The following is a 26098-nucleotide window of genomic DNA, read 5'->3' on the forward strand; positions in this document are numbered from 1 at the left end:
GCAGAACAAACGAAATGTATCGGATTCTATCGCACAAGCTAACAATGGACGTGTGCACAGCTACCTAATTCTGTTTGTGCACACTCACTGGCAGATAATCATTAGGACATTTTAATATCTGAACAAAGTGTACGTTTACTTAGGTTGTGAGATGCAAATCTTAATGCAAATACATACTAACTGACAACTGGCTAAGGGGTTGAAATATCTACTATTTGTATTGTTTTTATTTTCCAGATGTTTAGCTGTCAACACAAGGTGAACCCCATGCAGTGCCGCTACTGTAAATTTTCAACGCCACAACAAGACATTCTATTCAAACAGTACAGACTTCATCATTGGAAAGATGGTAGAGATTATTTTCCCTGCTTACATCTAGAATGTGTTTGTACTTTTAAAACAACAGGGGCCTTAAAAACACATTTATGGAGAATACATTCTAAACCAGACAAATGTTCTGAAAATGCCTCATTTTGTTGTGAAATATGTGAATTTAAAGATGTTTGCTCCCAGGCAGCATTTCTTCATCATTTAGGAAGACATCTTCAAAACCATGAGAGAATTCAGTGTCCATTTTCAAATTGTGATTTTAGTAGTACTAATCACACCACCTTCAGAGTTCACAAGTCCAAGAAGCACAAACACCACACAGTGCATGACTTCAGGACATCTATTTGTACTGCACTTGGTGCAGTTATTGAGTTTACTACATTTTCATCACAAGGTGTGCTAAGTGAAGCTGAAGAAATTCAAGACGATTTCAGATTTAGATCCTGTAGATACTGAGCATATACTTGAACACAAGCTTGCAGCCTTGTTCTTATGTATGCAAAATTTCATGTGTCCAAAAGTTCCTCTCAGCAGATCACTGACAGTGTAAATGACATTCTGTTAATCTCAAAACTGAACACCTGTCATGCAATTGAAAAAATTCTGTGCAGACATAATTGTAAAATTGATCAGTCAGTTGTTGCTGACATTGCAGATGCTGTTCACAAAACAAATCCATTTTTGACCACTACCACTGAAAAACATCTTCTGTCTACCATAAACTAACCCTCTACTTTAAAAACAATTTCAGTGTAACTGAGTCTGTTGAGTATGTTTTTAATAGGGCAAAAAACACACATTTATGTATGTTCCTCTTCTGAAGGCACTGAAGACCCTATTGAGTCGACTTGAAATATTTGAGAAGACATTTCCCATCAAGGAGAGTAACCAAGGATTTTATACATCGTGTTTTGATCAGCTTTCCTTCTTTCACACCATTACTGGCTTTCCCCCAGACGTACTGCACAATCATTCATCATTCATCATTCAGTGTTTTCCATACTGATTTTCTGATAGGGCTAACCGTCCTCAAAAAATCCCTAAAATCTTTTCCTCCAAAAAACAATTGGAGGAAATGGTCACGAAAATTGGACCCTCCCAAGACTAATCTCTCTGATGGTAGGTTATATGGTGCCGGAGTGTGAAAAGGCTTGGGAATTGATTATGGACTTGAAAGACATTGTGGAGTTAGTGGTTAGCTCAAAATTGTCACATGAGTCTGTCTGTTATGTAGAGAGCAAGATTTCAGATCATCATTATTTGTTCACTGAGGTCTTTCCCAATGAGAGACTGACACCAAAACATCATTTCCTTGAGCATTATCCGCACCTGATCTGTTGTTTTGGTCCAGTTTTTAATCTGTGGACAATGGGATTCGAGGCGAAGCACAGGTTCTTGAAGAAGGTTGTGCCTGATGTTCATAATTTCAAAAATCTCCTCAAAACATTGGCAAGTAAACATCAGCTAATGATAGCTCATGTGAAAGTGGTTAAAATATCCTTTCTTGAGTCAGGGTGGAGGACAGTAGTTGAAAACAAGTATGCAAACCAGAGTACTGTGTCACTGGCCACAAATGCAACTTTGCAAGGAACCTTATAGAGTAGTGGAATAATTCTGTCTGTTGGAAACTGTGGTGGGTTACCAGAATTTTGTCGAATTCATAGCATTCTGATTGTTGGGACAGAGATCACATTTATGGTGGAAAAGCTTTCTTCGTGGTATGTTGAACATTTGTGGGTATATGAGATTGTGGGAAGTACCTATAGTGATGTAGCTATTGTGAACCCACAAGATCTCAATGATTTTTTTCCTCTGGCTGATTACAGAGTTGGTGAAAAGCTTATGGTGTCAGCTAAGAGATTTCTGCTTTGCTGAATTTTTTTCTTTTTCTAGGTTACAATATTACTTCGAGTCATTCTCTCACCTGATAACATCAGGAAGCTGTCTATTCCAACCCCATCCTCAGTGGAAGAACTCACTTCCATTCTCTGTGAAAAACTGCAAATAGAGAAGGGTTTTACATTTCAGCATCAAGATCCGGACTTTGGCAATGAACTTTGCAACTTGCATGACATCTCAGAGCTGCCACCAGACAAAGCTACTTTAAAACTTAATTGGGAATTAGTTTTAACCACAATTCCAGCAGATTCTGACTGGTCAGACTTCACCCTGGACACTGCAAGCATGTTTTCATCCACCCAGTCATCTTCCTCAAAAGCCTCATCAGATTCAGCGCAGGCTTCTCCATATGTCTCTAGGTCAGATCAATGGCCAAGCCAGTTTCCGGTGCCTTCATTTTCCTATGATGTGGAGCTAAGGCTTCAGAAAGCGAATGAGGCTAGTAGTTATTAACCCCGGTAATTGTCAAAATGATTGATGAGTTATGCGTGATGTCACATGTGAAATATGTATACTCAGCACTCGTGGTGGTGGTGTGTTAGTGTGTGTTGTGCTGGTCTGAGTGGATCAGACACAGCAGTGCTGCTGGAGTTTTTAAACACCTCAGTGTCAGTGCTGGACTGAGAACAGTCCACCAACCAAAAATATCCAGCCAACAGCGTCCTGTAGGCAGCGTCCTGTGACCACTGATGTAGAACTAGAGGATGACCAACACAAACTGTGCAGCAGCAGATGAGCTATCGTCTCAGACTTTACATCTACAAGGTGGACTGACAAGGTAGGAGTGTCTAATAGAGTGGACAGTGAGTGGACACAGTGTTTAAAAACTCCAGCAGCACTGCTGTGTCTGATTCACTCATACCAGCACAACACACACTAATACAACACCACCACGTCAGTGTTACTGCAGTGCTGAGAATGATCCACCACCCAAATAGTACCTGCTCTGTGAGGGTCCATGGGGGTCCTGACCACTGAAGAACAGGGTAAAAGGGGACTAACAAAGTATGTAGAAATACGAATGGACTACAGTCTGTAATAGTAGAACTACAAAGTGCACCTATATAGTAAGTGGAGCTGATAAAATGGAAAGTGAGCCTAGAAACAAGGAGGTGGTCATTATGTTATGCCTGGTCAGTGAATAAAAAAAACACAAAAAATAATTAAATACATTTATGCTGTTTTCCAGAGCCTCTAACATTGATTTTAACACTTTTAAAATCACAACCCTGAAGGGATCTGACATTGAAATAGTTAGTGAGTACAAATACTTTGGCATATGGCTAGATGACAAATGCATTTTTTTTTTAACATTATTTTTTATTTGTGGATCTATGCAGATACAGGATTACAGACATTTGTGTTCCACATTTTACATCATAACCAAAAACTAAAACAATACTGGAGGAAAGGAAGAAAAAAAAAAAAAAATCATAAATATATATTCTCATAGTGATGAGTAGGTCAGGAATTACTTGTACCTTGTACATAATTTGTGTTAATTAGGAACAAAACAGATATATACAAAATACATACAGGGTCATATCACTGTACATACAGATATTGGGAAAGTAATTATTTAAGCTAAAGAGTAACCTCTACCTAGAAGAAGAGGGGGAAGGATGCTAATTACTTGGGAGACTTTTCAGCTTCTCAAAATATGCAATCATGGGATCCCAAGTTCTATGGAATTTTACAGAGGCCTTTCTAGATGAAAACTTAATCTTTTCTAATTTAAGGAAAAGCATAAGATCGCAGAGCCACTGTGAGGACTTCGGTGGATGTGGAGATTTCCAATTAATCAATATCCTCCTTCTTGCCAGAAGGGATGCAAAGGCCAAAGCCTCCTTAATCCTATTTGGAATTTTTGAGTCTGTGTTAATCAACCCAAATAGACATAATTCAAAACTTGGCACAATCTCTAAATTAAATACTTCTGATAGACAGTTAGTAATTGCCAACCAAAAACTTGATAAAACAGGACAAGTCCAAAACATATGCGTTAGGTCAGCTTTATCTAAACGACAACGATCACATAGCTCATCTACCCCATGTTGAATTTTTGCCAGCTTCACTTTGCAGTAATGAACCCTGTGAAGGACCTTGAACTGAATAAGGTTAATCCGTACACATGACGAAGATCTGTTAATTATGTTCATAGCTGATTTCCAAGTTTCTTCAGGTATAGTCAGACCGAACTCTTTGTTCCAAGCTGTATGGATTTTCTCTAAATGAGTATTATGTGGTGGAGCAATTTTATTATAAATTCTTGAAATTAAACCTTTATTTATCATGGGTAATTCAAGAATATCTTCTAGGAGAGTTTTTGGTGGCAGGGAAGGAAAATAAGAGCACTGATTACGCATAAAATTCCGAATTTGAAGGTATCTGTAAAATGAAGGTGATAATTGAAACTTGACTGAAAGATCAGAAAAGGAAGCAAAGACTCCATCAGTGTACAGATCTGCAAATCTACTAATGCCCCTTTTATGCCAATCAGTAAAAACCCGATCTATGGTAGCAGGAATAAACAAATGATTTTTACAAATAGGACCAAGATTAGAAAATTCAATAAGGCCAAAATGCCGCCGAAATTAGGACCATATCCTCAAAGTGGATCTAACCACAGGGCAAGTTGCACAGGTCGAAATGGGTAGAGGTAAATTAGCTGTTATTAGGGCTGAAAGCGAGGATGAAGTACAAGCATCAGCTTCCCAACTACACCAATTTAACTGTGGGTATTGATACCAAAGTGCTACCTTCTGCACATTAGCTGCCCAATAGTACTGCATAAAGTTAGGAAGGGCCAAACCACCTTCTTTCCTTTGTCGTTGTAATAAGCTCTTATGTATCCTAGAGATTTTTCCTCCCCACACAAATGACAGTATAATACTGTCCACCGTGCGGAAAAAGGCCTTATTCAGGAATACTGGAAGACACTGAAATAAAAACATAAATCTGGGTAGGACTGACATTTTAATGCAATTTATTCTACCTGCCAATGATAGATGTAAGGTTTCCCACTTTTGAAGATCTTGTTTCAGGCTATCTAACAACGGTAGAAAGTTCTTCGAATAAAGTTCTTTAAATGATCGGGTAATATTCACACCTAGATATTTAAACCCTGTTACTGATATTGAAAAAGGCAATACAGTGCTGGGATGAAGGATATCTTTGTTACTTATGGGGAAGCACACGCTCTTTGAAAAATGTATTTTATAGCCTGAGAAACTACCAAACTGTTTCAACATTTGAATAATTTGTTGTGCAGAAGATGCCGGATCAGATATAAATAAAAGCAGATCATCTGCATACAAAGCTACTCTATGTTCTGTTCCTCTTCTCCAAATACCCTGAAGGTTAGTAGTTGTTTTAAGCCAGATCGATAAGGGCTCAATTGCTAATGAAAATAAACTTGGACTGAGTGGGCACCCTTGCCTTGTTGCTCTAAAAAGGGGAAAATAATCTGAATTTATCCCATTGGTAACTACAGAGACTTTAGGAGATGTGTATAGCAAACGAATCCAAGATATAAAATTAGGGCCCAAACCAAATCTTTTCAGTACTGCAAACATATATTCCCATTCCACTCTATCGAACGCTTTTTCTGCGTCAAGCGATATAACAACCTCTGACGACTCTGACGGAGAAGGTGAATATATGATGCTAAGGAGCCTACGGATATTCGAAAACAAATAACGACCGTGCATAAATCCTGTCTGATCTGCTGAGATTAATTTGAGAATTACCTTTTGTAACCTAGTTGCAAGTAACTTTGCAAGAATCTTCAAATCTACATTCAATAAAGAAATGGGTCTGTAAGAACTACACTCATTTGGATCCTTTCCAGGCTTTAAAAGGAGTGTAATAGTGGCTTCTGTCAAAGTTTGCGGTAGGCAACCTGATTCCAGGGCGTGGTTATACATCTGCAAAAGAATAGGTGCTAACTGATTGGAGAATGTTTTGAAAAACTCTATGGGATAACCATCCAGACCTGGGACCTTACTACTTTGCATTTTAGAAATTGAATCTAGTATTTCTTCAATTTGTATTGGTTCATCTAGCTGTGTTTGAAGTGCAAAATCAAGTTTAGGAACATCTAAGCCTTCCAAGAATTTAGTCATTTCTGAATAATCATTTGAAGATTCTGAGGAGTAAAGTTCTTTATAATATTCTTTGAAGGTACTATTTATTTGTATAGGGTCATTTGTAAGGTTACCATTTGTAGTGCGAATCTGTGGTATAAGCTGAGCAGCTGCTCTAGTTTTGAGTTGTCGCGCTAAAAGTCGACTTGCTTTCTCTCCATTTTCATATATATATCCACGCAATTTATGAAGGGCCTGTTCTGCTTCATCAGTAGACAGCAGATTATACTGTGATTGAAGTTTTATCTTTTCTTTGTACAGATGTGGGGAAGGACATGTTGAATATTGCTGATCCACTTTTGATAAATCATTAATTAACTGTTGTTGTTGTAATGTTCTGTTTTTTTTTACGCAATGCAGAATAGGCAATAATTTCTCCTCTAATCACTACTTTCAAAGTCTCCCATAAAACTGAAGGAGAGATTGATTCAGTTTTATTTTCCAGGATAAAATTACCTATAGCAGTTGACACTGATGAGCAGAAGTTTTGGTCTGATAGTAACATGGTATTCAATCTCCATGGAGGTCGTGTCTTATAATGTGAGGGGAACATTAGATCTAAGGAAACAGGAGCATGATCAGATTCTACTATGGCTTGATATTCTATGCTTTTAATAAAGGAAATAAGAGTTTTGTCAACAAAAAAGTAATCTATTCTGGAGTAAGAATGGTGGACATGTGAAAAAAAAGAAAAAGCCCTTTTATCTGGATAGAAGAAACGCCAAGGGTCAATGCAGCCAATTTGAGACAAAAACGATGAGAAAGTGTGTGCAAATTTTGAGATGTTAAATGTTTTAGAATTAGAACGGTCCAACACAGGGTCCATCACGCAATTTAGGTCTCCTCCAAAAATTAAACTGTGGGTATTTATTTCAGGTATTGAAGAAATTATTTTATGTGCAAAGTTAACATCGTCCCAGTTAGGAGCGTAAATGTTTATAAGAAGTACTGGAGTATGGAAAAGCAAACCAGCCACTATAATAAATCTCCCCTGAGGATCAGAGACAGTGTTCTGGGCAGAAAAAAGTACCTTTTTGTGAAACAGAATAGCAGTACCCCGGTTTCTTGCATTGAAATTGGAATGAAAAATTTGGCCAATCCATGGTTTTTTAAGTCTAATATGGTCGATATTGCGTAAATGCGTTTCTTGCAAAAAAATAACTTCTGCCCTCAATGCTTTAAGGTGGGGAAATATCCTGGCTCTTTTAACAGGTCCATTTAAGCCCTTTACATTCCAGCTAACAAAGCGAATAGCACCCCCTTCTGGCTTTGTCTTAATATTTACTCTATTAGCCATACGTACTTAGTAAAATATAAACTAAAATTATTCATCGACCCTAAGAAGATATAAGACTGCAAAGAAGAGTTCACATAATTAACATTGTCCTGACCATGAAGTAACATATGAAACTTAACTCCAAACCGAACGAAAAAATAATTAGAAGGGAACAATTTAACAAAATCAACCATTGCCTATGCTAACCTCCCACTGTTTGGTCAACTGCAGGCTATATATCACCTAACTATATTTCAAGACTTCCAATATTTTTACACACCAACAATTCACAGCGGAGGAGGCCGATGAAAGGATAACAGATCTTGACGTCTATAACAACCAACTTATTTACAAACTTTGCAAAATTTGCAGCAAAAAGAAAGCTGTCCAACTCAAATTGCACGGCTACAAGGCAAACTACGTGTCTTCCGTGTCACTCTAAACAAATCCAAACATGTACTAATATTACACATTGCACAGTTAAGTCAATGTTCCAGCGGACTCAAATTGTACCTGTGTGAATCAGCCATCTCTCTGATTAAACATTGAAATGTTCTTACTGTCCTGGAGAGATCCGCTCTCGATAGAATTTCAAAGCTTCCTCTGGGCTGTCAAAGGTGGGAGTCTCATTGTTGTAGTTTATTCGCAGTCGAGCTGGGTACAAAAGCTGGAAACGAACGCCTTTCTCGAAAAGCGTGCGTTTAATGTCCTTGTAGGCTGCTCGTTTTCTCGACAAAACCGCACTCAGATCAGGGTAGACTCTCAGCTTGCTTCCTTTATAGGTTAGACCGTGTTCTCTTGCCCATCTGAGCACCTTCTCTTTCTCCCTGTATCTGTGAAAGCATACCACAAAAGGTCTAGGCGGTTGATCTGTTTTCGGTTTCAACCCAAGCGAACGATGAGCTCTCTCCAGCTTTGGGGGCTTAACGAAGGCATTCTGTCCCATCACCTCCACCAGCATATTCGAGATAAACTGAGTCGAGTCTTGCCCTTTTTCACTACCCTCTGTTATATTGAGAATTCGAAGATTGGATCTGCGCGACCTATTTTCTAGGTCGTCCAGGCGATCCAGGAGCGTAGCGTTTTCTTTGCTCAAACGCTCAATGATAGCCTCGGCCTGGGAGAGTCTCTCAAAGTTCACACCAGCGAGAGCTTCGGCTGAACTAAGGCGCTCTTGGAAGGAATTCACTGTATCTCGCAAAGCGTCAACTGCAGCTTGTATTGGCCTGACAGAGTCTTGTATTAGGGTTGAGATGACTTCCAAGAGGGTCACTCGATTTTTTGCAAGTTCGGTGACTAACTGGTTCATTGAAAGGGAATCAGATGAATCGCTCTCGCTGTGATCTGTTCTTTCCTTTTCTCTAGCCAGGGCCGACGTCGCCATTGTCGCTAGCTTTCCAGCTAACGTGGTGGAGGCTCTGGTTGCAGGAGGTTGAACGTTTGACTGCTTCTGTTTTGCGCTGCTCATGTTAGACAGTAACTTATGATCATCAAAGTTTGCTAACTGATTATCTATACCTCCTAGGCGTCGAATTTGTACTGAAATATAATGAAAAAACAAGAATTGGCCCGGAGCTCCTCACTCGCACGTCTTTGCTCTAGTGCGCCATACCGGAAGTCCTCCGACAAATGCATTTTTAAACACCATTTTAAAGTTCACATGTCAACTGAGGCAAATACTTGGCTCTCTCTACCAAAACATACTTTGTTTCCCCAAAGCACACAAGGAAATAATTGTTGAAGCAACATTATTGTCTACCCTGGATTATGGTGATGTGATATACACAAATGCACCTGCATCTACTCTGAAATCTCTAGATTCTGTATACCATTCTGCCTTAAGATCATTACTGATGACCCCTACTACATGCATCACTGTATACTATATGAAAAGGTTGGCTGTGCATTGGGAGACAGATTGGCTTCTTTTTGTCTATAAAGCATTTACTGACTATATGCCATCGTACATCACAATGCATTTTGAAAGACTCGTTCCAGTGATTGTATTACCCTTCAGGTGCCAAGAGCTTTTACTGAACTGGGAAAATCTGCTTTTAGCTACAGTACCAGTGAGCTGGAATTCATTACAGGAAACTCTAAAGCTTCTCTCGCTGGTGTCACATGAACATTTTAAACTTTTAGTCTCTAACCTGCTCCACTCAGCCTACAATTGTTTTACTTTAATTTTATTATTCTTTTTATTATTTTATCTTTATTTTTCTTTTTTGTATATTATTGTCAATTTATCGTCTTACGTTCTCTCTTTCTCTGTTTTGTTTTTTTTATGTAGTTTATTATTATTATTTGTTTTTTTATTTACTAAGTTACTATATTGACATTTTAACATTTTTTTTTATTTTATTTTTTGATATTTATTTTTAGTGCTGTTGTTATTACCTTTTTAACATTTGATATGTTTTTACTATCCGATTTCTTAATTTCTTAATGATCTCTGTAATGGCTCAGCTACATAGTAAATGAGCGTCTCCCTCAGTGTATTCCAATTTTAAATAAAGGTTGATTAATTGATGCATTGATGTCAAGTATTGCGTAAAAAGGCTTGTGATTTTATATATTTGCCCCCCCATTAGATATGGTAAGTATCAATCACTGAATTTTTTTGTTGTTGTTCTGAAATGTAGGCTGGACTAATATAACTGTGCCAGATGGACAGGCCCCTGTGCCAGATGGACAGGCCCCATGTGCTGTACTTTTTACTGTTTTACCTGCCGATCTGATATCTGATCAAACTAATCAGCTCATCAACAGCCCATTATTGTGTTAAAGCAGAAGGAAAAGCACTACAATTGGCAGAGAAGTGATCTTCCAGGAACAGGATAGAAAAACACTGGCCTAAAACACTTAGACAGAGCTGAACTAAGCTACGTTAACAGTTTTTTATGCACTTGGTAGCCGCTTGGCTCAGGTGTTCATACTGTGGGCAAGCCATGCCAATAAGAGACTTGGCTTGAGATTCCCCAACAGAACCACTGCCTTAAACAATGTAATGGCCTATAAATATCAGAAATTGTTAGATTGTTGAAGCTCCTGTTTATAGTAACAGTGTAAGTGTACAATGTATTTTATAAAACATTTTTGTACCTCACCTAAAACAAATGTGTTCAAAGAAATAATTCAAAGCTAATGTTCAAGGATAATGCTAATGAAGTGTTAACAGATTGCATAATTAAAAGCATGCATGAGTGGTGATGTTTTTATGTTCTTGGATTGTAACCAACTTCTTGTATTTTTAAATGGTTGCGTAATATTGCGGTAGCATGAAAACTATTTTAGGTTACCATAGCATGAAAATGTCAAACAACAACACTAATATTCAGGTGAGTTTGAGTTCTGAAGGAGTTGTAGTGTGCATAACTAGTGGTCTGAGATCTCATAAATGCTGAAAAGGACAAGAAAGAGAGCTACTGTGAGTCATTTTCATAAACAGTTCCTTTTTTTTTTTATAAAAGAATCAAACTCCGTTCTGTTGAACTGAACCGCAAAACCAGGGAACCAGCTGTACATGACTTCAGTGCTTCTGGTTCACAATGTAACCAAACTTTAATGGGAACTTTCTGGTCCTCTTTAGCATTGACAAGATCTCAGACTTGTTGTTTGTTGTTGTTGTTGTTGTTGTTCACATCACAATTGCTTTAGAACTCCGACCTCACCTAGGAGATGTTTTGGGTTATGTATTTATTTGTTATTTATCATACATTTGACCCCATGGTAAAATAACTACAAAAGTGCCAAGCTATTAAAAACCTTTAAAGGGTCACTGTTCATTAAATTGTTTTTGTTCAAAATGTTCTTTTATGGAGCATTGTATTTCCCTATATTGTATTATATATTTTCTATCATTGTTCATTCTCTTTGTTAATAGTTGTTAACAGTCTGGTCTGTTCAGTATGTTACATGTCATACATGTGTGCACTAATCAAATTCCTTGTATGTGTGACATACTTGGTGAAATAAAGTGATTCTGATTCTTTATAGCAGTAAGCCTCTCAAGTCTGCGTTATAGTGGCATCATTTTGGATAGGAGGTTTTAACCGTTGTGGGCGTGCCTAGCATTGGGCAGGCTTTATTCTGAGTAGTACCTTATATATGATCTTTGCTGGTCTGTTTTTACTCTCTACACTTCTTGTTCAACTGTGACTGTTTACATACAATAAGCCTTAAGGTCTTTACCGTACAGCAGAACACAAAGTGATCCAGGGTTGTTTTGTTTTTTACAATGCAAGAACCAATAAGATCTCAAAACAAACTACAAACCAGCCTGCATCTGAGAGCTCCCCTAAAGGTGGTCTGAGTTCGGTTGCATTTTTGGACCCGTTAGAGGGGTGTGAGTTCATTTGACATTCACATAGTTTTCACACTTGGGCCAGTGCAGTGTTTCAAGTGGATTCAGACTGTGAGTAATGTTTTTCTGTTATTATATGCACACACAAAGCAAACTCAGACTCTCAATGGTCTCAAAAACCAGTCGAGCTTGGGACACCTTGAGGTGCTCCCCGTACAATTCTTTCGTGGTTTGCTTTGTGGTCCAATTGTTTTGTACGTTAGGAAAACAAAACAAGTCCATTCTGCTTGCCCTTTGTAGGTAAGGAACCTTGAAGCGTACATACACAGCCATGGTCGTCTAGTAGAGATTCTTAAAGCTGTCCTTGAGGCCTCCCAGATGGTCCACAATTTTACTTCAACCTAACTTTCAACACACAAGAGTGGAGCAAAAATGTCTGGGGGGCCCTAAGCACCAGTTTTAAAAACCCCTCTGGAGCAGTAAAAACTTATTAGGACAACAGATGATGTGGCTTTCTGTGATCTTGCCAAGAGACGGCAGCACTGGTGTAATAGCAATAAGCTACGAGAACCCTGTGATTTTAACATGGTTAAAAGGCAATGCTAGGCATGCACAGAACAGTGTATTGAAATCACTGTAATGCGGACTTGAGTAGCTTCTTGCTACAATTTTTTAATAAAAAAAGTTTAAAAATGATTGCATAAACAAAGATAAGTGTGTAGTAGGTTTATTAACTTGACTGTGGGAGTATTTTACCATGGTTTTGAATGTGGTGCAGCAAATCTGTTATATGATGAACCACGTTGCCATACTTCATTGTTAGGTGAGGTCTGAGTTCTAAGGGAGTTGTTGTGTGAACAAGAAATCCTCAGATCTAATCAGTGGTAGAGTACACTGGTTTCTTTTCAGGCTCACTTTAATAGGGCAGTTCAGTTCATTTGAAAAGAACTCCATGTAAAAATATGGGTGGGTGATATGTCAAATATTATGTTGCACACTTTTTAAAGTTGGAAAAGACAAACGCATAGCTACAGTACCAATGTTGCTCTTGTGGCTCATGGCAGTTTTGATTTGCAGTGGTTGTTTTTCAATTTGTCAGACATGCACTCTTCTACTTTCAAATTAAATTCCCACAGATTTGCATGCAGTGCATTCAGAAAGTGTTCAGACCCCTTCATGTTCTCCTCATTTTGTTACGTTAGTTTTACTCTTAAATGGATTAAACTAATTTTTTCTTATCTATCTGCCAAAAAGTTGATCTCTACTTATCTGGCTTCTACAGCTTGATTAATTCAGCTTTGGTAAATTCAGTTTATTGGACCTGATTTGGGAATTTGCACATTCTGTATACAGCCACACATCTAACAGTGCATGTGAGAGGGCTTGTTGTAAACAGGATTAAGGCACAACAAACTACTGAGTAAAGGGTCTACTTGAATCTGATTAAATTTAATATTTCTGTTTAATATTTTTTATAGCCTATGTGAAAACCTATTTATGCATTTTGAAATTGTTTTAATATTTTTGCAGATTGATGAGAAAGAAAATGAGTTTAATCTATTTTAGAGGCTAAAGGCTATGACACACAGTAAAGAAAAAAGGGTCCAAATACTTGTTGAAAGCACCTTAGCAACTTATACTGGTAGCAAAAGCTGATTAACATAAGTAACATTCAGGATTCACTCTACCATGTGTCCTATTTGTTCAAGGATTTCCATTCTTAAACTTGCATGTGCTTTAATCGCAAAGCCTGGAGGGAAGTTCAAAACATTATCTTTCATGACTATTTTTGCTTGCTGATGTGGGTCACATTCTGTGTCCTTTTTTATTTAAAAGAGCTGCTCAAAATGTGAACTTTGTTCTCTTTTTTTTTTATTTCCCCCAGATGATGCTGAGAATGGTGACTATGTTGCTGCAACAAAGCAGCAAAAGACACTCAAAAGTGAAAAAGGTTGGTCTTCAGAAAGAGACTGTGGCAAATTTTGGCTATATACAGTGGTTCTTTACAGATTTGATGGAACACATTCCTAGCTCATATTTGTTAAAGGGATGTTAGGTTAGGGTTTACATACAAGTTTAGGATCTGCTGAGTAATTTACAAGGTCTAATATCTCAATGTCATGTCAATTTATCTTTCTTTTTTTATGAAAAGTTATTTCACATAACTTGTACGAAACATGCACTTATATTATGTGTATTTTATTATCATTTTTATTATTGGTTCTATTTGCTTGTTTTTAGCATGCCTGCACACAATGAAAGGAAGTCAGGAATTTTACCCTGTGAAGAGAGTAGTCAAATGCAAAATCAGTAAGGTTAGCCCCCACACACAAACATCATAGCACTTCTTCATCAGAAATTAAAAATCACCAGGTCTATAAAGCCACCCTTTGGGTTAAATGCTTGATTATGTTCTTGTAGAGAGAATAGTGTTCAAAACCAAAAATGTGCTTATTGTGAATGAATCTGCAGAGGAAACTGAAAAAGTCTCACTTTTGTTTTAGGGCCAGAAAATGAAACAAGTAGAATGGGAACCTTGCTCACTATGGTATGTATGTCCTATGCAACTTGGAGCCATAAGTCAGGGTATTTGTATTGACATTTAATAAAGCTATTGATTGATTGTATTTAAAAATTGAAAAGCAAAGTTTGTTCAGGCAGCTGTTTCATAGTAACTGGACATTCCTCATTGATCATTACATCACACATTCATTGCCTAGTTATAGTACTAAACTATAGAGAAGCTTGTACATCTGCCATTAACACTGTGTGTCATGTTTCATGTGATGTGAAGAACCAAAAGAAATGGTCAAAAATGACTTGCGTGTTACTTCTTGTATTACATATCAAAATTTATTTTGTTTGTCTTACAGTGGAAAGAAGTGGCCATTGGACTGGGTGCTTGACACAGTCAGGTTGATTTCTTTCATTCTTTTGTTAATTTCATAAATGTTTGGAGGCCTTCTGTAATATTATGTTACAATATTAATTTTAATTTTTAATTTTAATTTTTAATAACAATGTAGCTTTAATAAAGTGAATCCACCTTCTGTTGCCAAAAATCTGTTTTGAATTTTTTTTAAATGTATGCATTAGCTACACCACTTCACCACAACATATGTGCATTACTGTTAACAATTAATCTTTTAATACTTTGTTACTCTGTTTGTACTCAGCATTTTTGTTTCATTTTCTACTGATAACACGGTTATAGTACTATACGCCCCATAATTGAAGCTGAAGTGAGAGAGGTACTGAACACCTGTGTTTTGAGAGAAATTTGAGAGCAAAATTTGGAGGAACTTGCCTAAACATTCAGGGAGGTCATAATTTATTTAATGGTTATGCATGAAAGTTTACATCTTGACCAAATCTGTGAATTACACACACATTCCCAACTGTTTTTCCAAATGTGTCTTAAGCTATATTATGATATATATATTATGCTTTACAAACAAATAAATGTATACTAATTGCAATATACAACTTTAGTAGAACTTATTAGTATGATGTTTTGGATGCATTCCTGGATGACCCCGCCCTGCACATTTTACTGTTTTCCTTGCTCTAATACAGGTATGTTTGAACCAGGATTGGAAATCTGCTGGTTTCATAAAAAGAAGAGGTGGCTACGAACAAACTCATGTCTTGGTTACAATGTTGTGCTCACATACTGTTAGGATTTCAGTTTATTCGGAAATTGTTATTGGCTTAGGTGTTTGCCTCTTCAAGAGCCGAAATTGTTCCGGGTGACAGATTTTTGTTGGTTTAAAGTTATTTGGCATGTTATTGAAACATGCATGACATCTCTACCTATGCACAGTATTCACAACACAAACTTCTTTAATCTTTATCATAACCCTCATCCCTAACCATACCTCAAAAATGACTTACCTCAAAATGAACTACAAATCATACCATGTTCTTCAACATCCCATTACATTATACATACAAGCATATGGGTAATGTAGTTTATGTTGTATAAAAGCAACCATTTTTGACTTGGGCATCACAAAACAACTGTTCCAATGTCTGAGACATATTTGACTATAAGACCAAAATTCAACATTTAATGAAGTTTACTTGCTAAATTTTAATATATACATACAAAATGAGCTTCTTCTGTCCTGAAATAAAGTTGTTTGGTTATAAATGCTACCAGGGGGCACTATAGCGCCCTTGGGAGTGTGAGGGTAGTAAAACGTGTGCTTACCATGGACAATCCACTCACTAGGCCTGAGCAGTTCACTCTGCAACTCGGTCCTAGACTTCCTGAGCAACAGGCCTCAGACAGTCAGGAACAGGCCATCCCACTCCATCACCCTGAACAATGCAGCCTCTGTGGCTATGCATTACAATAGCCAACGTCTGTATCTGTGAACTAAAGGGACCATTCCAGTTTCATGTATTTTGACTATGGTAACTGTTAGACTGGCTACATAGGGGGCTGCGGCAGTTTAGTGGTTAGAGTTCTCGGTGCTTGTTTACAGAGTTCTGGGCGTGGTCTGCTGAGTTGCTGCTGTTGGGCCTTTGAGCAAGGCAATCAACCTTTTCTGCTCCAGGGGCACTGTATCATGACTTAATGAAAAGAATTTCATTGTACTGTGTAAGTTGAATTACAATAAAGGTACTTATCATAATAAACAGTTCCAGTTTCATGTATTTTGACTTTGGTACTATAGTAAACTATGGTGAAGGACAACTAAAAAATTGGGTACTAATTAAGTAAGTTTGTAAACCATGTCAGAAAATCAAACAGTAGCCTGTCCAGCATGCATGACAAAAAATTAGGCAGGGATACCACATACACATTCATAGATTTACCACAAAAAATTCGATTGTATGAGCGTATAATTCATATTTATAATAACATTTTTGGCAGTAAAAAGAGACATGTGGCTTCAGAAAAAGCCTGTGGCTATAGCCCAATAGCCAGACCCTAAAAAACCCTAAACTTTGGGCTGGCCCCAGTTCTGGAGAGACCGAGATGGCTACTAACAACATATGCCGTATGTCATATGTGGATGGCTGAAAAGCTGATGCAGTTTTAAAAAAAATATTATTTGTAGATAGCACAGTAGCCTACATTCAAGTAGATTGTATGCCTATACAAATCAGATCAGATTGTATGCCTATACAAATCAGCTTACCTATTACCTGGTAGTACAATTCATGTCCTGTAATCCCACCTTGGTCTATAGCCTCATAGAGCATCTGGTATCATAGACAGCATCTTGACCTTGAGCATCATAGAGCGTCTGGTATCATCCTGACTTTCAGTATCACTGTCTGGTATATAGAGAGCATCCTTACCAGTAGCATCACTGTCTGGTATCACAGAGAGCATCCTGACCTGCAGCATCACTGCCTGGTATCATAGAGAACATCCTGACCTCCAAAATCACTGTCTGGTATCATAGAGAACATCCTGGCCGCCAAAATCACTGTCTGGTATCACATAGAGCATCCAGACCTGTAGCATCACTGTCCGGTATCACCTGAGGCATCACATGATTAAGGCACTAGGGAGGCTGGTCCTTGCCCATCTCCGTCCTCTGGTGAGCTCATCTATAGACCCACTTCAATTCGCCTGTGAAACTGGCTTTGGAGTGTATGATGCGATTATCTACCTCCTACAGAGCTCTTTCTCACCTGGAGAAGCCTGAGAGCACTTTGAGAATCATGTTCTTTGATTTCTCCAGTGCTTTTAACACCATACAGCCTGGGCTCCTGAGGAAAAAGCTGGAGAACACAGGGGTGGATCACCACCTATCAAACTGGATTCTAGACTATCTCACCAACTAACCACAGTATGTGAGGGCATGGGACTATGTGTCTGACATGGTGTTCAGCAGCACAGGGGTCGCATAGGGAACAGTCCTGGCATTGTTCCTTTTCACACTGTACACTGCAGACAGCTCACCAAACTGCCATCTACAGTTCTTTGATGACTCAGCAATCACCAGCCTCATTACAGATGAAGACGACAGAGAGTACAGAGAACTGGACTGGTGTCTGAGGAAACACCTCCTGATCAATGCGGGGAAGACCAAAGAGATGGTGGTGGATTTTCGCAGACGTAGTCACCTCCCTCCACCAGTGAACATCCAGGGAAGGAACACTGAGAGAGTGGACTCTTATAGGTACCTGGGTTTTCACCTCAACTTTACACTGGACTGGTCAGATAACACTAGTGCGCAAAGGCCAGAGCAGACTCTACCTGCATTTGGAGTGCAGGGGACACTCCTGAGGACCTTTTTTGACACTGTGGTGGCATCAGTCATCTTTTATGGAATGATCTGCTGGGGTAGCAGCATCTCAACTGCAGACAGGAAGAGACTTGACAGACTCATTAAGAAGGCCAGCTCTGTCCTAGGAAGCCCCCTAGACCCAGTGCAGGTGGTGGAGAAAGGAGGATGTAAGCCAGTCTAGCATCCATGCTGGGCAGCTCCTTCAGTCCTACAGGCTGCTTCACCCCAAGTGTGTGAAGGAGGCTATTGCAGGTCCTTCCATCCTGCTGCTGTTAGACTGTACAACCATCATTGCTCCTAGTAGAACCTCCTCCACCCCCCATTAGACCTCACACACCTACAGAACATAAACTGTGAATTCATCACCATTTCCTGTGTGCAATATAATCAATACTCCATGTGGAATACATGCAAAATATCTCAATAGTATAAAGATTTTTTGCTTTTTTCTATGTGTGATGTTTATATTGTTAAATCATCACAATTCCCACGTGTAATAAAATCAATATTCCATGTGCAATTCAGGTAAAATATCCTTACATATTTACATATTTTTTGCTTTCTTATTTATAATTGTTTACATTGTTAATTTTTGTGAACAGTGTTAATGTGAAGGATAGAGCTTATATAGTAATATAAGTAGCTAACAAGGTTAATTACTTTGTTAATTCTCTTCTTGTTACTTCTTTTCTTGAATGCCTTGCTACCCCTTTGCTGCTGTAGCACTGTGAATTTCCCCATTGTGGGATTAATATAGAGCATCTGGGATCACAGAGCATCCTGACCTTCAGCATCATTGTCTGGTAACATAGTGAACATCCTAACCAGTTGTATCAATACAGTGTAACATTATAATATTATACTGTTTGTATTTTATGGAATTGTACTTATTGACTGTTGTACTTTTGTCACTATATCTGCTGTTGATCTGTGTTAAATTTAGCATGTTTCAGAAAAACAGTTTTCTCTCAACACATAACTGTGAGGAGAAGGAATGACAAACTTTGACTTAGCTTGAAGTGGAGAAAAGGCCTAGACTAACCTCACCCCAACTGACCACACAGTTCTTCAACCGTTTTGTATTCCTGCTTGCGATGCATTTAAGATATTCCCATCAAGAACTAACTTGTTCAGCAAACAACATGTCTGCCACAAACAACAGCAATACAGCCTGGATCTTATGTATGGTGCAATGAGTACACCTCTGCAAAAGTAGAGTGTCTGACGTTTTGGAGAGGTGATGATTGTCACTATAATGACTGTATGTGTATTCCAGAAATCATTACAAGTTGTAATACTAAAAGGTAAAGAACAATTTGCATTTAGAGGGCATTACAGTAATGTGCAATAGTTTAGTTTATGATCTTTTTGTTGACTTTTTGTACTGAATAGTTTACACGCCTAGAAATTATGCACATATGCACACACAAAACTGATGAGACCATTATGAAAGAAAAGTCCTTATGCTGTGGTGCTGAAATTCATTAACATCTCATTTATTAGAACATTCCTGCACAAAGGAACTACACAGCAAATCAGTACTGAACTATGAAAAACTATTTGAAATAAAAGACATTGTCAAGGCTTAAACTGTCATGTTGGATGTAAAATACACCAATATTAAATTTAAAGTAATCATTTTAAACATCACAACACAATGAAAGAATATAATACAGCCTATGGGTAAATAAAATGTAGATGGTGGAGTTTTCCTGTAAGCCTTGTAAGTCATGTAAACAAGACAATAAATATGGACAAAACACCATACAAACCAATGTCCAATAAAGTATACAAACATACTGTAATCACAGGAATGATTTCTGGTGCTAAGACCCAATGACTAATATCAGACAATGCAAACAGAATAAAATGTCCTGTGCAAAAAAAGTACATTTCAATGTCTTGTGTAGTGGGCGACATACATGTAGTGCAACAAATGAAAGCGAAGTGTAGGGCTTTTGTAGCAGTTCAGTCAAAATGTTTAAAAGTCCATCATACACAACTTTCTAGGAGTCTGCCTGCAGGAAGTAACTGTGAGTCTAGAGGACTTGATGGGAGGGGTGTAAACAGCCCAGGCAAAGTGAAGCAGTGCACAGTTGAACAAGACTGCGTTTCCCCAACTCTGATGTGCAAAAATATACATAAATATAACATAAAAGGCAACTGCACATAGACACACATAAAACATAGAGAAAAAAAATTATATATAAGAAATATTGCACCTTGTTCTCAGTGATAGCACTATTGCACATTGTTCTCAGTGATAGCACTATTGCACAGTGTAACAGGAAATGTAAAATTGACACTGGTGAATAGTGATTAAGTGCTCAAGTGATGAGAACATTTTAAATATTGCACAGAAAAAAATACCTGCATTTTATATAGAAGATAGAGTTATAAGAAAGTGTTCAGACACTAAGGGGTGAGCAAGATCTTTCCTGATGGTCTTGCATTCAGTGTAGATGTCCTTGAAGGCAGGAAAACTTAACCCAGTAATGAACCACCTGCTTTCCTGTCTGAGAAGGCACAGTGTATATACCAGACAGTGATACGACAGGACAGGATACTATCCATGATCCTTCTGCAGTTGAGAATTGCGGTGCACATGCCGGCCCTCTTTAGTCTCCTTACGAAGTACAGGCACTGTCATGCCCTCTTCACTGAGGAGGAAGAGCTGTTCAGGGACCAGGATAGGTTGTTGGTGGTGTGCACTCCCAGGAACTGTTTCCACTGCAGTGCTGCTAGCGTTTGCTCAGGTCCTCCTGAAGTCAACAATCATCTTTTCTGCTCTTGCACCAGAAATCCAGCTCTCTCTAGACTGCCTCATCATTGCTTGCTCCTCATAGTTTTTAAACTTTACATTTGTATTTATTTGCAATAGCCAGTTTCATGTTACAGGCATATTGCTCATACACATACTGCTCAAACAATTACAAGTCAGGTCAACCTGAAATTTTAAAGGTAATATATTTGACATTTTTAACATTAATACAGAAGCAAACAACCATTTTCTATGCAAAGACATAGTGGAGTAACAGCATCCTGAGCAGAGAATGAATTCACATCTCCCCTGTGTGTGGAATCTGATTTTCTCTGTTTTGTTTACATTGCCTGGACGGTCACGTGAGCATATTAGTCCCACTCTGTGAACACGTCGGCCCTCCCCGCATTTTCTTTTGCCCTTTCCAAACAGTGACTGCCAACACAGCGTGCGTGTACAACTTCAGGTGTAATGGAAAGGAAAGGCATGAGGAGGTTGCACCTGCTAGACACGAGGGTAAGATTAACTCAGTTTTGCCGTTTCACAGAATAGGTCAGTACTGTTTTGTCTTGTTTGCGAATGTTTGTGATAGCAACTGATTAGCTTCACAACAGCAACTGTAGTGTCAAGATAGCTAACCCACAACCAAGCTAACTTTAGCTAACGTTACATTACTTGCTGTGTCATTATTCACTCTGACATTATATCATGGTATTTGGCCTCGACAATGCATGTCCATGAATTTGGGGGGCAGAGTTTCTGAAGGAGCGCTGAAGGGAGGGGTGTGTTTGTTTTGCTGTTGCGTTCAAATATCAACAATCATTCTCCAGAATTGTATAGTGCTTCTTTAAGTCAACATTCTGCACAGCTTTTTTTTTTTAATGACTCCATTTGACTAAAAGTTCTCATAAGAAACTTTACGCTTACATTTTTATGCTTATTAAAAAAAATAAATAAATAAAAAAAAGATGATGGCTTCCTCATTTCATACACCTGAACAAAGATATGGAGGGCTGAAACATCACTGGAATTCAAATTCATGATCCGTCTGCCTGATGATCAGGCAGTTGAACCACTCTGAAGCCACAAATTTACAGACAGAAACAATGAAAAGGTTAAAAATGTTTGATTTATTTAATTTAAAGGTTTTCAAAACTGCTAAATAATTGAGATGTAAACAAAGTCATTTCAGAGTGAAAATGCTCCACTCTAGAGAAACAGCTTCTTTACAGTGGTGGTGACAGGAACCAGAGACATGTCTACATCGTAAATATAGCCATTTTATTCACTATGCAAAATGACCAATGTTACTTGAGTTTTTATATATAATGTTGATAACAGTGGAAAACCTGAAAAAGTAGTTTTCTTTTGTGGAATATTTTGCTATACAACAACCTGCATGTATGAATGGAGGAAGGAAAAAAAAAAAAACCCACATTTTAGGCCGAAAGCTTCTCAAAACCGTTATAAAACAATGTCAGACATTGTTCACATGTTCCTGGCCTTTTTATGTAATAACTTTATGTGATAGAACCTTTAAAGGCATGAAACCTTTGGTTCCTATCACCACCACTGTGAACAATTCTGTTTCGGTAATTATTTTTAAAATAGAGAATTACTTCCTTTGGTAGCTACATCTTACTGTACCTCACACTTTGCCTTGGCATGCATCACAGACAGGAATGGACTCATTTGCAGTAAAGAACCCAGTTCTGGCATGGAGACTGCCACCTTCTTGAGATAGGGCCAATACTTGCAAGCAATATCTGTGCAATAGAAATGCATGTTTGTGGCTGCATGAAGCTCCTTCTGCAGGTACAAGGGATAAGCAAATATCTCCCCTCTGAACATACTGAGAGCTTAGAATAGCATTCCATGTCTGCAGATGGCCACCTCAAGGCCCTCTTCAACAAATTTCTTATAGTGGTACCAGCTGGTATACAGAAAGCCACAGTTAAAAAAGAAGTCCCATGAAGAGAATTATTAACAGAAACAAAGAATCAGTTTAGGTACAACATCATTTTATGATGGCTCCTGGTTCTGAGTCTACAAAAGAACGTATCTACCCTAGCAGAAGAAACAGAAACTGAGATCTACAAACACAGTATTCCTTTTTAAGTTAATGTCTGGCAAAAAACCTGAGAAAACAAAGTAACAGAGATGATCATTTGTATGAATACTCAACACTATAATGTGTAAGGCCTCTTAACCTGCTGACTGGTGAAATCTGTAGAGTTTTCTGTTGCACAAATGGCAATCAACAAGCAGGGCACATGAAGTGCTCCACAAAGTACTCCATGAAGCTTCTCTGAAACACATCTCCATGAACTCTTCCAGTCTGCAAATTTACAATTTGAAAAGTAAAAATGAAAAGCAACACTTAATGGTCTTCTTTTACAGGAATATTTTACCACACTGATCTTACCCTTCCAAACTGCTGAGTCCTCCCTTCTAAAATCTGCAAAAAGCTTTGCCTGGACAGACTAGGGGCAGCAGTTTTCATTTCTGCAAATGTGTGAAAAACATCCACTGCAAACTAAGTCTCAGCATTTACAGATGCAGGCCAATAACCACTTTTGATGAGGTTGTTCCTGTCTGGTGTCCCTTGTGCCTGGCACAATCTACACATCATAACTGGTAGGTGTAGATCATACCGACCTAAATACAAAGAACATTACATAAGGGAGAGCCAAGCACCACCCAACATGATGTAACATACTCTGATGCTTGTGCTCTTGGATATCTTCTCATATTCCCATAGCAATGTCATCTGTGAATTTTAACAGCAATCAAATATTTCTTGAGCTTCGCCCCGAAAATTGTTTTTCAATAACCAAGCTGAATTTCTAAGTTTTACTAGACTTTCTAGCAAATGTTACAACTCCACTTATGGAGCAAGTTGTAACAGTTGCACTCAAGCCACATTTGGCAGAAAAGGCAGACTGAAGCTGCTGGAAACAAAGCTTAAGTTTTCATTTGTATCAAAGATATGAAGGGTGATTTTATAGAAATATTAAAGTTGCTCAGTTAATTGTAAAAATATTTAATGCTTGCTTGCTTGCTTGCATATTTAGCAAAAACAAACTTCGGTTATGCCCCGTTCTTTCCTAACAACCAAATACAAAAATATCTTTAAAATTTATTTTCCGAATAATAAATTAGGTCCCACTTTATTTTGAAGAGCCCCGTACAGATTATGTACATCTTCAAACTGTGATAGATTCTTCACAGTGATAGGAAGAGAATTAGGACTAAGGGCTAGTTTAACCAGAATTCCAGAATTGGGGTTGGACTAGGCACTGAGTTAGAGCTAAATTGAGAGTTAAGAAAAGTTAAGTTGAATTTAATAGCTATTTAGTTTAATAAAGGTTACAGCTGCAAGATGCAGTTACAAAACATTTCAAGTTGGCTATCCAAACAATGTATTACCTTAAATTAAATTAAATACAGAAGCTAGTAAGTCAGTAAGTAATGGAGCATCCATACCATTTATGCAATTCAAAATTACTGCCTTTCCAGCAGCTTCTGTCAGGTGTGCTGAGTCACAGGAGCACTGACGGACAGGTCTCCCTGTAGGCAAGAGACGTGCTGAAAAGAATAATGAATACCTAATTAAACTATAATTACTATATAACTACTATACTATATAAAAGAAACATTACACACACTTAAACCTCTTAAATAAAATCATGGACACCCTACCTTGACTGCACTGTGTATATTTGCCATTTTCTTTTACAAAGCACACTGTTGGTGCTATGGGCCTGTAAAATCCATCTGTGCAGGACTCCCTATTATGGAGGACAAGTTTCTTGTGTCTGGATACGTCACATTCCATACACATCCACTCTTCTGGCATGTAATCTCTGCAAAGAAGGATTGCAGGAGATGAACAGCAGCTGCAATTTCTGTCTGGAACCATTCTAGAGGACAACAAGCAGTCCAAGTGGTATGGCCTTGCTTTCTGCCACTCATCTTTGGCTACGGCCTGCCTCAAGTTCCATGAAGAGGACGTTGATGGACGTTCTACTGAATAGTCAACATCAACCGACGTCAAAACATCCTGAAGTTTCTCCAGCTCGCTGTCTAAAAGAGGGATGTAACCAAAACAGAGAATTAATTAAAATATCCTTTGTGATTCTACAGCACTACAGCAACATCTAGGCCATGGTGAAATAAATAAAAGTGAAATATGACATGGATAAAAGCAGAGCAAAATAAAAAGACATTGTTTTTAAACTTTTTGTTAACTTGCTTAATCGCTCCGTCATAGTGTCATCTTACCAATCAAACACTGAGATGTTGGGGTGATGGTATGCAACCATGTGCTGAACTGCCTCTCAGCTCATGCTTTCCAAAAATGGGAACAGATAGCTGCATACGGATTTACAAATTAATATCAACATACCTGAAGCAGAAATCCTTTTGCGTGTCTGTCCACTTCTGCTTCTTTTTTGCAGTGGACGTCCTTCATCATCTTTCTCCACCCACCGTATGTGAAATCTGCTACCTTAAGATGTCTGTTTGGCTTTCTCTTGCTTTGCCTTGCACACAGACATTGAACACTGTATGCAGGCTTCAACATTATAACACTAAAACTACACAGCATTTTCTACTCTTTTTTTTTGTTAACTCCATTTGTGAGGTAAAAATAAACTGCTCATTTAAAACACTAATATTCTCTTGAGCCAAAAATAAGTCTGCAAGGAACATAGCATCCTCTGGTTCCCCACTGTCCTGGCACGCAGCCATTTTAACAGCAGTCTGGTGGAGAAAAAGAATTTGAATGAAGAACATCAGAGAGGAAGGAAAAAACAAACAACAAATAAACAAACTAAAACCAGGAGGTACATATGGAAAGTAAGAGGTAGCAAGACTGAGAAATGGTGTGTGCATGTGTGTGTAAGTGAGAACTCTAAAAGAGCAGTTTTCTTATGACTAAATGAAAAACGTTAGGTGGGTGCACAGGTAGGGACACAAGAGTTACAATATGGTTGTAAAAAAGGTCTACAATATGGTAAACACATTGTAAAATTATTGTGATTACACAGGGTGAGCACTAAAAAAGGAATTTCCACTACCTTTCTAAATTTCTGCATAATTAAATGGTTAAAATGTAAACAAAGTCATTCA

This window comes from Colossoma macropomum, unplaced genomic scaffold (genome assembly GCF_904425465.1).
Source record: "Colossoma macropomum unplaced genomic scaffold, Colossoma_macropomum, whole genome shotgun sequence".
NCBI lineage: Eukaryota > Metazoa > Chordata > Actinopteri > Characiformes > Serrasalmidae > Colossoma > Colossoma macropomum.